Here is a 13,848-nt window from a genome sequence, read left to right as displayed (position 1 = left end):
AATGCAGGTATTTGACTTCTGCATTTCTTCTGGCTGAGCTAATGAACCGGGGACTGCAAACAGGGGAACTTGAGGGGGTAGAAGGAGATCGCCATGCTGAACGAACAAGGTGCAAGTACTAACTTTGAGGTAAGTGAGTTTGTTTAGCTGTTTGTGTTTTTCTTTCTCTTTCAGGTTATTTCAGTTTCAGTTATTTTCAGTTATTTCAGTTACAGGGTCAGTTAGGATTGTATGTCTGGGGACTGTTTGAGCCTTTGCTCCCTGGATCATCCTTGATCGTCTTTGATCAGCCTCACTCAGCCTTGTGATCATCCACCCCCTGTGTGATTAACAAGGAGGTAGGGCTGCCCTAGGAGAGAAGGCCTTAAAAGCCAGAGGGTTAGTGACCAAGAGGAGCTAGCAAACAGGAGACCACAAACAGGGGAGTTTGAGAGGGAGTTGTAATATAATCGCTATGGTTAGGAAGGGCCACACTGCCAGTGCCAACTCTGTTCTTGTCTTCTCCACCTGCACCTGTATCCAGACAGAGAACCTAACCATGGATGCCTTTACCCAGATCCAGGTGTGGATTTGCAGAAACTGTGGCCTGCATTTCCCACTCTCAGAAAGCCAGGCTAGGGGGACCATCCAGTGTGAAATGTGCCTGCTGGTAGAATCTCTCAGGAAGCAGGTGGGAGAGCTACAGGAGGAGGTGGCTAGGCTGAGGAGCATCTGTGCCCATGAGGAATTCCTCAAGAGTATTCACATGGAAACATCCAAGGCTGAGGAAGCTATCCAGCTACAGAGGACTGCTGTCACACCACCAGGGGAGGAGAATATGGCTCTGTCACAAGGAGGACACTGGCAGCTGGGTACTTCTGGCAGCAGGCAGCGCTCCACTCCTACTCCCAACCCACCCACAATGGTGATGGAAAACTGATATGTTGCCCTGGCAACGAGCGATAAGGAATCACCCCCAAAAGTAGAGGAGGATAAGCCATGTACCCCCAAGGCTGGGAGGATCACAGCCACCACTCCTAGGAGGAAATGTAGGGTAGTGGTGGTCTCTTCTGAGGGGGATGGAGGCACCCATCTGTCACCCTGACATGGCATCCTGGGAGGCATGCTGCCTGTCAGGGGCCTGTATCTGAGACATTACAGATCATCCGCCCCTCTGACTACTATCCCATGCTACTCATCCATGTGGGCACTAATGACACTGCAAGGTATGACCCTCAGCAGATCAGAAGTGACTACAGTAAGGGTGAAGGAGTTCAGAGCGCAGGTGGTGTTCTCTTCGATCCCTCTGGTAAAGGGTAGGGGGCCAGGGAGAGACAGATGCATCCTGGAGGAATGCCTGGCTGTGAAGATGGTGTCACCAGGAGGGCTTCAGCTTCCTTGACCATGGTATGCTGTTCCAGGAAGAAGGACTGCTAAGCAGAGATGGGGTCATAAAAGCGGTCGAACAAAAACAAAACTTAGAGTGACACCGATCACCATTGGCACATGGAATGTGCGCACACTACTGGACAACATCATGGCAGTCAGACCGGAGAGAAGAACAGCACTTGTCGCCAGAGAGCTTGCACGCTACACCATTGACATTGCAGCTCTTAGCGAAACTCGCCTTGCTAATGAAGGACAGCTGTCCGAGTCAGGTGGAGGCTATATATTCTTCTGGAGTGGCCACAACAGTGATGAGCGTCGCAAATCTGGACTTCGCCATCAAGAATCATCTTGTTCGGAAACTTGCCAGTCCCCCCTAGGGCATGAATGATCGTCTCATGACAATGCAGCTTCCGCTTCAAAAAGGAAAACAAGCTACTTTGATCAGCGCATACGCTCCCACAATGACCAACCCAGAGGATGTGAAGGATAAATTCTATGAAGAACTAGATGCTCTGCTATCATCAGTGCACCGCACAGACAAGCTCATCCTGCTTGGCGATTTTAATGCAAGAGTCGGATGTGATGCCGCAGTCTGGGAAGGAGTCATCGGGAAAAATGGAGTGGGAAAGTGTAACAGCAATGGTCTGTTACTGCTGAAAACTTGTGCAGCACATGACCTTCTGATCACCAATAGTCTTCCGCCTCCCTACCCGTAACAGGACTTCGTGGATGCATCCCCGTTCCAAGCACTGGCATCTGATCGACTATGTCATCATCAGGAGAAGGGACAGACAAGATGTCAGGGTTACAAAAGCTATGTGTGGCGTTGACTGTTGGACGGATCACAGGCTCATAGTATCTAAAATTAAGCTCCGTATCATGCCGAAGAGACGACCACAAGGCTGTAAGGCTCTCAAAAGGATCAACGTGTCGAAGCTGAAGAACAGCCGCATCACTGAAAATCTAGCGGAAGACCTAGAGAATAAGCTTACTGATCTTCGTATTGAGGATGACGCTGAGAAAGACTGGGAGTGATTCCGCAACACTGTCCATACAGCTGCATCTAAGGTATTGGGGCCCTCCACACGCACGCGGCAAGACTGGTTTGACGAAAATGATGCAGAAATCCAGGCCTTACTTGCTGAGAAGCACCGCCTGCATCGTGCATATCAGAACGATCCATCCTCAGCGGCAAAGAAGACCGCCTTTATCAACGCTCGCAGAACAGTACAGAACCGACTGCGCAAAATGCGGGACTTGTGGCTGAGTGCCAAAGCAGATGAAATACAGGCGTACGTGGACAGGAACAACTATAAGCAGTTCTATGAAGCCCTCAACACACTCTATGGTCCAGTCTTCTGGGAGCTTTCCCCTCCTGAACTCTGATGGCACTGTGCTCCTTACAGAGAAGACGCAGATTCTCCAGAGATGGGCTGAACATTTTGAAGCAGTTCTCAACTGCCTCTCAGTCATCAATGATGAGGCCATTGACAAGATGCCCCAGGTTGCAGTCAATGACTCCATGGATGCTTCACCAGAAGAGGACGAAGTGAAGAAAGCCATCAACCAGCTGTCAAGTGGCAAAGCCCCAGGGTCAGATGCCATACCAGCAGAGGTGTACAAAGTCAGTGGACCCGTGCTGCTACGGAAACTCACTGAGCTGTTTCAGTCCTTCTGGAAGCAGGGATCCATTCCACAGGAATTTAGAGACGCGTCCATCTTGCACCTCTATAAGAGGAAGGGCAATCGCCAGGTATGCGACAATCACTGTGGAATCTCGCTGCTCTCTACAGCAGGGAAAGTTCTTGCACGGGTTCTGTTGAACCGATTGATCACTCACCTGAAGCAGGGCTTACTGCCAGAATCACAGTGCGGCTTCCGCAAGGGACGTGGGACTATTGACATGATCTTCGCTGCGCGTCAGCTACAGGAGAAATGTCAAGAGCAGAACCGTGAACTCTACACAACTTTTGTGGACCTCACGAAAGCGTTCGACTCTGTCAGTCGCCAGGGCCTGTGGAGGATCATGTCGAAATTCGGCTGTCCAGACAGATTCATACAAATGGTACGTCAATTTCATCACATTATGATGACTTGTGTCCTGGATGACGGTGAAACATCTGAGGCCTTCCCAGTCACCAACAGTGTCAAGCAAGGGTGTGTTTTAGCACCCACTTTGTTCAGCATGATATTCTCTGCCACTCTGACTAATGCCTTTCAACACTGCACTGAAGGAGTAGGTCTGAAGTACAGAATCGATGGGAAACTATTCAATCTGAGGCGACTGCGTGCCATCACCAAGGTGAAGGAAACTGTACTTCGAGACTTTCTCTTTGCCGATGATTGTGCTCAGAATGCTAGTACAGAGCCAGAAATGCAAGCCAGTATGGACAGGTTTTCATCTGCATGCAACAGCTTCGGCCTCACCATTAACATCAAGAAGACTGAGGTCATGCACCAGCCAGCTCCCCACGCGCCGTACTCAGAACCGTCCATCACTGTAAATGGACAGAGACTTCAGGCAGTGGACCACTTCACGTACCTGGGCAGTACCCTTTCCCGAGCAGTGTCAATCGATGATGAAGTAAACTGCAGAATTGCTAAAGCCAGCTCTGCATTTGGCCGATTGCGCTCCAACGTCTGGGAATGTCGAGGGATCAGCCTACCAACGAAGCTGAAGGTCTACCGGGCTGTGGTGCTTCCAACTCTGCTGTACGCCTGCAAGACATGGACTGTTTATCGGAGTCATGCATGAAGGCTCAATCACTTCCACATTTCCTGTCTGCGAAAGCTTCTAAAAATCAGATGGCAGGACAAAGTGCCCGAAACTGAAGTCCTTACCAGAGCCAGTCTGCCATCAGTTCACACACTGCTGATGAGAGCCCAGACCAGATGGGCTGGACATGTCGTGAGAATGTCAGACAAGCGCATTCCTAAACAGCTCTTCTACGGAGAACTCACCCAGGGAAAGCGCTCCCATGGAGGACAAAAGAAGCGATTCAAGAACACGCTGAAGACCTCTCTGAAGTCCCTCGAGATCAACACCGCCACATGGGAAACCCTCGCACTGAACCGTCCAGCATGTCTTAGATGTCTGTATACTAATGCAATAAGTATGGGGAATAAGCAGGAAGAACTCTAAATGCTAGTAAATAAACACAACTATGACATAGCTGGCATCACAGAGACCTGGTGGGATAATACACATGACTAGAATATTGGTATAGAAGGGTACAGCTTGCTCAGGAAAGACCAGCAGGGAAAAAAGGGAGGAGGTGTTGCCTTATATATTAAAAATGTATACATTTGGACTGAAATTGAGACAGAAATAGGAGACAGACTTGTTAAAAGTCTCTGGGTAAGGATAAACCGGGTAAAAACAAGGGTGATGTCATGGTAGGGGTCTACTACAGACAACCTAACCAGAAAGAAGAGGTAGATGAGGCTTTTTTTAAACAGCTAACAAAATCATCCAAAGCACAGGACTTGGTGGTGATGGGGGACTTCAACTACCCAGACATCTGTTGGGAAAATAAAACAACAGGGCACAGATTGTCCAGTAAATTCTTGGAATGTATTAAAGACAATTTTTTATTTCAGAAGGTGGAGACAGCTACCAGGGGAGAGGCTGTTCTAGATTTGATTTTGAGAAATAGGGAGGAACTGGTTGAGAATTTGAAAGTGGAAGGCAGCTTGGGTGAAAGTGACCATGAAAGGATAGAGTTCATGTGTCAGGGTTCCCTCACCACTTTGAACTCTGGGGTACAGATGTGGGGACCCACATGAAAGACCCCCTAAGCTTATTTCTACCAGCTTAGGTTAAAAACTTCCCCAAGGCACAAATCCTTTTCTTGTCCTTGGATGGTATCGCTGCCACCACCAAATGATTTAGACAAAAATTCAGGAAAAGGACCACTTGGAGTCCCTATTTTCCCCAAATATCCCCCCAAACCCCTTCACCCCCTTTCCTGGGGAGGCTTGCGAATAATATGCCAACCAATTGCCTTTAATATAGGCACAGACCAGACCCTCTATCTTTAGGACTCTAAAATCAATCAGGTTCTTAAAAGAAGAACTTTATTATAAAGAAAAAAGTAAAAGAAGCACCTCTGTAAAATCAGGATGGAAGGTAACTTTACAGGGTGATAAAAAGATTTAAAACACAGAGGACACCTCAGGACTTAGCTTCACAGCTCTAAAAAACAGGAACAAACTACCTCTCAGCATAGGGAAAAGTCACAAACTAAAACAAAAGATAATCTAACGCATTTCCTTGCCTTTACTTACAATTTCTGTACTTTTAGATGTATCATTTCAGGTATGTTTTCAGGAGATGGTTTACCTGCTTGGTCTCGCTCTCCATCCAGAGAGGGAACAAACAAAGAGAGCACAAACAAACCCTATCCCCCTACCCCAGCTTTGAAAGTATCTTCTTTCCTCATTGGCCCTTTTGGTCAGGTGCCAACTAGGCTATTTGAGCTTCTTACCCCTTACAGGTAAAGATTCAGTACAGCTACCCAGGAGGGATTTTATGCTACCCTTAGCTTATGTTTATGACACCATGAGTCTAAGGAATGGTGGGAGGGAGAACAGCAAAATAAAGACAATGGATTTCAAGAAGGCAGACTTTAGCAACTTCAGGGAGCTGGTAGGTAAGATCCCCTGAGAAGCAAGTCTAAAGGGAAAAGCAATAGAAGACAGTTGGGAGTTTTTCAAAGAGATATTATTAAGTGCACAAGAGGAAACTATCCCACTGCGTAGGAAAAATAGGAAGTATGGCAAGAGACCACTCTGGCTTAACAAGGGGGTCTTCAATGATCTAAAAATCAAAAGAGAGTCCTATAAAAAGTGGAAATTAGGTGAAATTACAAAGGATGAATATAAACAAATAATACAAGTATGTAGGGACAAAATTAGAAAGACCAAGGCACAAAACGAGATCAAACTAGCCAGAGACATAAAGGGTAACAAGAAAACATTCTACAAATACATTAGAAGCAAGAGAATACCAAGGACAGGGTAGGCCCATTAACTCAATGAAGGTGGCAAAATAATAACAGAAAATGTGGAAATGGCAGTGGTGCATAATGACTTCTTTGTTTCAGTTTTCACCAAGAAGGTTGGTGGTGATTGGATGTCTAACGTAGTGAATGCCAGTGAAAATGAGCTATGGACAGAAGAGGCTAAAATAGGGAACGAACAAGTTAAAAATTACTTGGACAAGTTAGATGTCTTCAAAGTCACCAGGGCCTGATGAAATGCAGCCTAGAATACTCAGGGAACTGACTGAGGAGATATCTGAGCCATTAGGGATTATCTTTGAGAAGTCATGAAAGATGAGAGGGATTCCAGAAGACTGGAAAAGGGCAAATATAGTGCCCATCTATAAAAAGGGAAATAAGGATAACCCAGGAAATTACAGACCAATCAGCTTAACTTCTGTACCCGGAAAGATAATGGAGCAAATAATTAAGCAATCAATTTGCAAACATCTAAAAGATAATAAGGTGATAAGTAACAGTCAGCATGGATTTGTCAAAAACAAATCATGTCAAACCAACCTGTTGTTACAAGGAGGAGGGAGAAAAATTGTTCTTCTTAACCTCTGAGGATAGGCCAAGAAGCAATGGGCTTAAATCGCAGCAAGGGAAGTTTAGGTTGGACATTTAGGAAAAACTTCCTAACTGTCAGGGTGTTTAAGCCCTGGAGTAAATTGCCTAGGGAGGTTGTGGAATCTCCATCATTGGAGATTTTTAAGAGCAGGTTGGACAAACACTTGTCAAAAATGGTCTAGATAATTAGTCCTGCCACAAGTGCGGGAGACAAGATGACCTTTTGAGGCCCCTTCCAGTTCTATGATTCTATGATTTACCTAATTTATGGTATATCTAGGGGATCTGTCATCATGGTGTGTTTTCCAAAGAAAGCATGAACTCTGTCAGAGGCAGGGAAATCCCGCTCTTAAGCTTTGTGGTAGAATTTAAACAAGTGCATCTTGAGATCTTTCTGCAGTATATGATCGGTTAACAGAACTATGCTGCTTCATCAGAGGGGAATAGTCTATATTAGAAACAGACAAAATTCAGACCCAAAACTGCATTTTTTGGCAAATAAAATATTTGTCCAAAAATGTTGCCCATTTCTAATCCTAATGTGTTTATATTAGGCTCCCCAAACCCTGTGAGGCTGAAAGAGATCATACAGGGGTCATATCAAACATTGCTGAAATCTAGCCATCGCTGGAGAGGAATATGGCAACTGTTTGACAAAGTATCCAAATTAAATTGAAGTCACTGTCATCCTGCCTGAGTTGTCTTTGACCTTAAAAACAAAACAGGATGTCCAGAGTACGAATGCTAAAGGTAATAATTGGAGATATACCAATCTCCTAGAACTGGAAGGGACCTTGAAAGGTCATTGAGTCCAGCCCCCTGCCTTCACTAGCAGGACCAATTTTTGCCCCAGATCCCTAAGTGGCCTCCTCAAGGATTGAACTTACAACCCTGGGTTTAACAGGCCAATGCTCAAACCACTGAGCTATTCTCTTGGACTGACTCTTACTCAGGGCTGCCACTGGAGTCCTGGAGGTACCAGGCTGCTTTGAGCCATCTGTTGTTAGTGGTAATTATCAATTTTACCTACAGGGAGGCAGGTGTCAATTTTTGTTAAAGACGCTATTGTGAAACGTGTGCTCAAGAAACCAAAGTGGGAGATGAGAAGAGAAGTGGGAGGGCATGTAAACTGTAATTTTTCAGCTTTTCCTCAACAAACTGGAAAATTTTGTCTGGAATGAAAACTTTCCATGAAAATTTTTATGTCAGTCGAAAAACAAACAAAAAACACTTCAACTGGCTCTACTGACAATCTTTCTGTCTTATCTGCCTGTTTCTGATCGCCACTGCTGGGAAAGGTCACTGGGAAGGTTATGAAGTGCAGCTCTGGCAGTGTCCTGAGTCCTTAGTTTCCTTGATCGCGGTGAGTTAGCTTAAAATCCTGCCTATTGGACAAAACCTACAATGAAGGCCTCAGTCCTTGATCTTTACCTAGCAATGGATAATGATAGCACTGCAATGGTTTACCTAGGGAGGTGGTGGAATCTCCATCCTTAGAGGTTTTTAAGGCCCGGCTTGACAAAGCCCTGGCTGGGATGATTTAGTTGGTGTTGGTCCTGCTTTGAGCAGGGGATTGGACTAGATGACCTCCTGAGGTGTCTTCGAACCCTAATCTTCTATGATTTTATAGCGTCCATGCAAGTTCATTTAAATTGGTCCCCTGCCTTTGATACCAATGGTCACAATGTTTTGTTGATATATCCGTGGACCATAGCACTGGGGGCTGGAGTCAGTCTTGGGCGGCTCATGTCCTGATCCTGAGGGGATAACTGAGCAACTGTAACTCTGCCCCTTAGTCATTCTCATGCTGGGCACCACAGGGAGCTATCTATCACCTGTCCTGTTCAATGTGAGTTTGAGGCCTCTGAGAGAATAAGAGGAGAGAAGGACTGTAATGTGTTCATTATGGGGATAACATCTGACTCTACTTTTCTATACATCTGGCATGGTGACGCAGTGGAACAAATAACCCAGTGGCTTGGATGACTGAATTACAGCTAGCTATCTCTCTAGGTAAGGAGCTAATGCAAGCTGAAAAGCTGGTAAAGATGATATTGGCAGCCTTCCCTGAAGGACTGTATCCACCATTTGTAACACAGGTGCAAAACTGAGGGGTACTAGTAGATTCTGGACTACTGCTGGATATCCAGTCCTGGCTAAAAGCTCTTCCTTTTCCCTGCAGCAGACAAGAAGAGTATGACCTTTTCTGTCTGATACAGACCTTGTTGCCTTAGATGCTGACTCAGTGGGTGCTCCAGAGCTGGAGCACCCCTTAGCAGCCAGCTCCTCCCTCTCCCCATACCAATGCCTCCTGACTGCTGATGGCCCCGCTGATCAGCTCCTCTCCTTCCCTCCCAGCCTCTCCTGCCCGCCCTGATCAGCTGTTCCCTGGCATGCAGGAGGCGCTGGGGGGAGAGAGAGGAGCAGGGATGGGGCATGCTCAGGAGACGGGGTGGAACTGGGCGGGAAGAGGTGGGGTGGGGGCAGGAAGAGGTGGAGCAGCACCTTTGGGGAAGGGGTGGAGTGGGGGTGTGATCTGGGGCGGAGCAGGAGTTGAGCACCCCTGGGGAAAGGAGGAAGGCAGCACCTGTGCTTACCACAGTTATCCAGGCCTTTGTCACCTCAAGACTGGATTGCTGCAATGTGCTTTACCTGGAGCTACATGTTGCTAGAGCAGAATGGGGCTACACTGAAATGGAGTTTCATATTAGGAGCACATTACACCAGTGCTGTGGGATTTGCATTGACTGACAGTAAGTTTCCAGGTTGAATTCAAGGTATTAATTATTACCTGTAGAGCCCTAAATTGTTTGGGATCTGGTTATCATAGGGTATTTCTACACTGCAATTAAAAACTCATGGCTGGCCCGTGGCAGCTGACTCGGTCTTGTGCTGTGGGGTTATTGAATTGTGGTGTAGAGGTTTGGGCTCAGGCTGCAGCCTAAGCTTTGGGACCCTCCCACCTCACAAGTTCCTAGAGCCTAGGCTCCAGCCGTGGGTGTCTAATTGCAGTGTAGGCATACCCTAAGAGACCACAGTAAGAGTTTAAGCAGGCAAAATGCAATTACTTTAGTTGGCATTTTCTGAGCACACAAAGGTTAACACCCCTACCTTACAAAAGCTGCTATGAGATGTTTAATGATCACAAATGGTCAGAGTGTTGGTTTTATGTTTCATCTGAAAGCATTTGCAGCAGAATAGCATCCCAAACGCTGTCATATGACAACAGCAAAGAATCACAGAAACAGCAATTATTTCTAGTACCATTTAAGGTCATGTATTAAAATAAGGAGAACAATATTACCGCTATAGTTAATTCTCTCTCTCTTTCTGTTTCACTGTAGAGGTTCTGCCTAGAATCTTACCCCATTCCCATCCTGTCTGGTTTCTGGCTACAGATTTAAAGGAACAGCCACATATTCTCATGAGTACCAGGCTTACTTGTGATCTAATGGAATCAAAGCACAGGTAATTATAACTGTAGGAAGTTAAAAATAAATCAGTGATAATTGAATAAATGTGTTTTTTTAAATAGTTATCACCGTAGATGCAGAGAGAGAGAGAGTGATCCTAACATCCGTACTTTTTCTTATTCACAATGACTGCATGAAAACAGGAAAATTGCATGAAAGACCTGAAGTAGAATTTTCCTTATGTCCCAAATCTGCCTGTGAACTTCCACTGGAAGAAACGGACAGTTTTGATTGTGTTCTCTAAGCATGTAATATACAATTCATTATTGTGTCATGCATCCTATGATTGTGAGTTACTCTTTATTACTCATTGTTATATCGGGGAATGCTTCTCTCCTGCGCACATCTGGTTTTATGTAATTCCTAACAACAGAAAAAAAGCAGACAACATATTATATGACATCTCTTTGCTGCCATATTCCTTTTCTTACCCTTTATGGGGTACTTATTTTGTTTGGGGCCATAGTATATTTTGGAGCAAATCTTTATTTTAATGTGATAAAATTAATGATCGAGGATATAATGCTTGAAATAAATTAGTTCATCATTAACATCACTGTAAAATCAATTGATAAAATAGTCTCTCGGAAGAGACATGCTTATCTTGGTAGTTAACTGCTTTCAGGGACTAATTTAACACCCACATGTATGTCTAACTCAACAACTTCTTTTGGCCAGCATAAGTAATTGATGATTTTATCTTTGAAGGGAAGAGGTCAGCTGAGCTCAGAACCTGAAACATGCTATAAAATTGTTGCTCACAGTAGGATACAAAGAACAAGCCTTGAAGACTGACACAGTTTTGTACCAAAATGGGTAGTTTATGCATATTATTGGATTCATTTGGATGCTGTGTTTCCTGGGGTGGGAAGAGAACATGGAAGGGAGCAGCTCTCAGAAATCTCAGGGCAGTCCTGGAGAGTGTGTACATTTGTATATGTTGGACAGTATGTCAAACCCAAGCATTCAAAAATCAGGAGTCAGAACCCCCCAAATCATGAGGTTTAAAAAAAACAACAACAACAACAGATTTTTAGTTTATTTTTATTTCCTTTCTGGTCTCTGAGCCTTTAGGATGCATTGATTCCTGTTTTAAAGCTGTTCTCTGCAATCATGGGCATGTCTACGCAGCGACTGGAAGTGAGCCCCCCAGCCCAGGGAGACAGACTCGTGCTAGCACCCTAAAAATAGCTGTGTGGCCATTGCAGCGCCAGCAGAGGTTGGGGCTAGACACCTGAGATCAGATCCAGGGGGTTCGGGTGGGTCTGAGCTTGGGTGGCTAGTCCAAGCCTCTGCAAGTGTGGCAACATCCACAGTGGGGCTACTGCACGCGCCATCCACACAACTGTCCTCAGTATGTTAGCACAAGCCCTGCTAGCAGGAGTCTGTTGACCCGAACTGGGAAGCTTACTCCCAGCCACAGTGTAAACATACCCCATCAGGGGTAGAAATTGATTTTGAGAGAGAGAGAGAGAGAGAGATGAGATTTTGATCTTTTGAGGTTCTGTTGATTCCAGAAGTTGGTACTTTAAGAAAAAACCCAAATATTGTAACACTGCGAATTGAACACGCAAGAGCTGGCAACACTGTTGGAGAAGGGTGACTTTTGTAAAGTGAAAAATGATAGTTCTGTTTCTTACAGCTCTACCAGGAAGGCATGCTCCTGTCCCCTTGAGGAACTTGGGGGTTCTTCTGAGTGAGACATATTTCCTCTACCGTAATGTATGTAGGGAATAAAAATAGGCTTGAGCTTTCAAGTGTGGGCCTAATTCCAAATTTAAGCAGTTTCTTGAATGCCTAGCCTTGGTTTGGACTGATCCCTAGCTGAAAACTTGAAAAAAACACATACACACGCGCACACATATACACACCACCGCTGCATCCCATCCCAGGAGTCCCCAACTCTGCTCAAGAATTATTGCACTATCCCATTAAAGTATGATGGTCTATAAGTCCATACTTATTTAATACAAAAATATCTTCAGTTGTCAGAAGTTTCCAACATGGAAAATATAAAAAAACCCATGATTTCCTTCACTACTTGGAGCTTATTTATGTAAGGGACACAGAACACTGGAGACAATTCGCATCCACAATATGCAGCAGATCTGACAGCAGTATTTTGCTCATACACGGTGGAAATTGTTTATTGTAACTTCTCTCCTAAAATTCCCCTAGTCACAAATTTTAATTGGTAAATCAGATTGGATTTTCTATAATTCAGGAAAATTAAAGCGATGCAAAATAAAATGTCCAAACTTTTGCAAGGAACTTAATTATTGCAATTCAGTTTAATTTAACTTGAAAGCAGCAGCCTTGAGAAAGTGCTAAAAGTGCTGCAGAAAGCAGCAGCTCACCTTCTGCACGTCTGCTATGGAGGAGGAGAAAAAGATCTGTACGTGGCCTTGGAACAGGCTTGTTCATTGTGTTTCCATCTGTTGACCTCAGCCAGAGTTTTCTGCCACCTGTACTCTAGTTTCAGTTTCCCTCTCTCTCCATTTGATGTATGTTATCTGAGAACCATGAGGCCTGTGTGCGCCACTAGAAGGAAGGGGCTGTTTGGGAACTATGGTGGTGGCATCCACTTTGTTGTAAAGACTTACCAGCTCTGTATCCCCTTATTCTGTTGGCCAGTTATGACTGTCATGGAACATGTTCTTTCAATCTTTAAATCCGTGAGCTTTCGGGATCTTCCTGGACAGGGCCGGCTCCAGGCACCAGCTCAGCAAGCAGGTGCTTGGGGCATCCAACAGAAAGGGGCGGCACGTCTGGCTCTTCAGTAACAATTTGGCAGCGGGTCCCTCAGTCCCCCTCGGAGGGAAGGACCTGCTGCCAAATTGCCGCCGAAGTGCCGCCGATTGCAGCTTTTTTTTTCTTTTCCCCGCCATTTGAGGCAGCAAAAACGCTGGAGCCAGCCTTGTTCCTGGAGACAAGGAGAGTCTTGACAATTGCTTGCATGAAGTGGCCATCCAGACTCGTGCCTGGTTAACGATGTTTTCGCTCTCCACATTTATTCCAAAGATCAGGTTCAAAGTATGCCTGGCTACACAGGGTGGTCTGAAGATCGCCAGTGAAGGTCTAGGATGAAGAATAAAAAGTGTCTGAAAGCTCCACTTGCCAGCCTAGATCTGTAGGTTTCTGCACCCTTTCACTTGCAGATGCAAAGAGGTGAAATGGGGCCATTTTAAGTCATTTTTATGCAGTTTAATAAAGTGACAGTGTTATGATATTGCACTTACTGGTGGAAGTGATGTCAGCTGAAGTCAACAGAGGCAGCAGTGTTGAGCACTTTTGAAAATCAGGTCACTTGTTCAGGAACCTAAATGTCGGCTTCACCTTTTAATGTTAGGCTATTGTTCTGTGAAACCGTCGCCTAAAGCTTTCAGTGCTTAGAT

General features: G+C 45.3%; 1 pseudogene; it reads left to right on the top strand.

Annotated features, from left to right (window-relative positions):
• Positions 1–1,516: 1,516 nt before the first annotated feature.
• LOC123366650 lies at positions 1,517–13,540 on the top strand (annotated as a pseudogene).
• The last annotated feature ends 308 nt before the right edge of the window (positions 13,541–13,848 follow it).

The sequence above is a fragment of the Mauremys mutica genome, chromosome 3 (genome assembly GCF_020497125.1).
Source record: "Mauremys mutica isolate MM-2020 ecotype Southern chromosome 3, ASM2049712v1, whole genome shotgun sequence".
Taxonomy (NCBI): domain Eukaryota; kingdom Metazoa; phylum Chordata; order Testudines; family Geoemydidae; genus Mauremys; species Mauremys mutica.
The sequence above is the reverse complement of the archived record's forward strand: the minus strand, read 5'-3'. Positions and strand labels throughout refer to the sequence as shown.